This window comes from Peromyscus leucopus, chromosome 3, assembly GCF_004664715.2.
Source record: "Peromyscus leucopus breed LL Stock chromosome 3, UCI_PerLeu_2.1, whole genome shotgun sequence".
Classification (NCBI taxonomy): Eukaryota; Metazoa; Chordata; class Mammalia; order Rodentia; family Cricetidae; genus Peromyscus; species Peromyscus leucopus.
This window is the reverse complement of record NC_051065.1, coordinates 101,433,825-101,435,936: the sequence shown is the minus strand read 5'-3', so window position 1 is coordinate 101,435,936 and position 2,112 is coordinate 101,433,825.

The window sequence follows — 2,112 nt, the reverse complement described above, 5'->3', positions numbered from 1 at the left end:
CAATATATTGTGTGTATAGATGTTTTTTTTTTTTTTTTTTTTTTTGAACAGTTTTCTTGTACTTTGCGCTTTCTGGACTCACTGTACTGTAACTAAGAATTGCTCTGCTCGATGCTGGATTAAAGCGTGCCACCACCGCCCGGCTTATAGATGTTTTGTCTATATGTATGTTTGTACACCATGTGTGTGCATTGTTCGCAGAAGCCAGAGAAGGGTATCAGAGCCTCTGGACCTGGAGTTGCAAGTTGCCATGTGGGTCTTGGGAACCAAACGCTGGTCCTCTGGAAAATCAACAAGTGCTCTTGACCTCTGAGCCATCTCCCAGTCTCCAAATTTATATATTTGTCATGGTTAGTAGCACGCACCTGTAACCTGGGAGGCTGAAGCAAGCCACTGGTCATGGGCTACAGGGGGAGACCTGTTCTGTTTCCAACACAGTAACTAAAGGAGAGTTGGCTATCCAGCTGTTCCCACCCCAGTTCCTCCCTCATCTCCCGCCTTCTCTGCAGTGAGGGGCTCTCTCTCCTCTCTCTGAATGCACTGAGCACTGATAGTGAACGAGGTGTGTGGCAGGAAGTGAGCGCGATACCATCAAATGGAGCTTTGCTTGGCTATCTCCCTTAGGTCGAGAGCAGGTTTCTTCCAATGAACTCAGGGGTGCCCTCGCTGAGATCTTAGAGCCGCTGGGGAGCTGAGAATTGGGGAGAGAGTCCCTTGCCACCCTTTCTCCCAGCATCCCTGTTTCCTGTTTTCTTTCTTCACTGTCCCTTTTACAATGGTCCCATCCCCCCACCCCCAAGGGGAGTCATCTCCATCCTAAGGCCACATGCTTGGTGATAACCATGAAGCTTCTGGAGCTAAGGCCTCCAGCCCACAGCCCACACCACAGGCTTCAAGTGGAGCGCAGCCTGCAGAGTGAGGGGACCTGAAGGCCCCCCGGGGGGTGGGGGGCCCTCACTTTCCCCCCTGCCCGAGCTTCCTCAGCTCCAGCGCACACCTGCTCCCCTTTCTCTGCCCCTCCTCCCATACCGCACCTGACTAAGAGCAAAGAGCAAACAAAGTTGTTTGTTCCTCCCTCCCCGGAATGCTCTGGCCCAGGAGGTGCTGTGTGTTGACACACACACGCACTTAGGCAGTTTCCAGGGCTCTCCTAACTTCTTCTTATGTGTGTTGCTTTTAAGACCCTCTGAAGTTCTATGCTCTTTAATTAGACCGAAGTTAACAAACATGTGTTTGTTTGAGCTCTTTTCTGTGAGTTGGGTTTTATGAGGGGTACAAAGAGCTATGGGTGTGTATGTGTTACGTTTCTGCCTTGGGAACTACCGGTCTCATGGTGGGGTGGGAGATGAGACAGAGAGACCCGTCTACAATTTGCTAATGCAGCTGCCAAGCCCAGGACAGAGTCTATGGGAGGATGAAAGGCAGAGAGGTTAGGGATAACTTATTTTATTTTTTTCAGCACCAGGGAATAGAACATGGTGTCCCAGTGCATGCTAGGCTAGCTCTCTGCCATTGAACTATACCCCTTTTTACTTGGAGACAGGGTCTTCCTAAAGTGTTTAGGCGGGCCCTGAACTCACTCTATAGCCCAGACAGGCCCTTAGCTTTCCGATGTTCCTGCTTCAGTCTTCCAAGTGGCTGAGCCAACAGGCCTGCGCTATTGGAGATGGTTTCCCAGAGATTTCCCTCTGTAGTTAAGTCCAAATCGAGCAAGGCTGGCCAGAGCACCAGAGTCTGGGTGAGATCCAGCAGAGGGGGAATTCTGTGGAAGGAAGAAGAGCTGGTCTGCGCCTTAGAGACTTCCGGAATGAGTAAGATAAAGGAGGATTGGTCAGTGAGGGGGGCAAGGATATAGCCTAGGCTGCCCTTGGCCTTGCTATAGCTGAGGACGACTTTGAACTCCCAAGCCTTCAGCCTCAGCCCCTCAAGTGCTGGGCTTGGGAGCACATGCCATAATGCCAGGCTTGAGACAGTCCATGTCCCAGCCACTTGGAACAGCCTGGTGCTGGGATTTGGCTGTAAATCTAATGAAAACCCTTTGATGTGTTGAGAAGGACACTGAAGACCCACCAAGGGAGGGAACTTCTCCAAAGGCAAATCTTGGTTCAGGCT